Genomic DNA, 377 nt, shown 5'->3' with positions numbered 1-377 from the left:
TACTAAAAGATACCACTTGTCCCATACAAAATGTCATACCAATTTAGCCCTCAGTGTGAATAGTGACGCCACGGAATGCTGCCATGATAAATTGTAAACACGTGGTAAATAATGTTTTTTTTCTGCCAGACCATCTGTCGTCTGCTAATCCTACATACCTGATAGTTAAACTGAACATGAATATAATTGCAAATTATATTGGGAAAGGATTTTTCAGGTATAAAGGAAAGAATGCTCATCTCAGATCTATTGCAAATGCATTATAAAGGATATTTTGTAAATAAAATCAACACTTGTACAACTTTCTTATATTTCCTATTACGGGATTGGATACTCTATTACGTTCATAATTTCAGTCTTGTTTTCCATACTTTTAT

The sequence above is a fragment of the Penaeus monodon genome, chromosome 28 (genome assembly GCF_015228065.2).
Source record: "Penaeus monodon isolate SGIC_2016 chromosome 28, NSTDA_Pmon_1, whole genome shotgun sequence".
NCBI lineage: Eukaryota > Metazoa > Arthropoda > Malacostraca > Decapoda > Penaeidae > Penaeus > Penaeus monodon.
The sequence above is the reverse complement of the archived record's forward strand: the minus strand, read 5'-3'. Positions refer to the sequence as shown.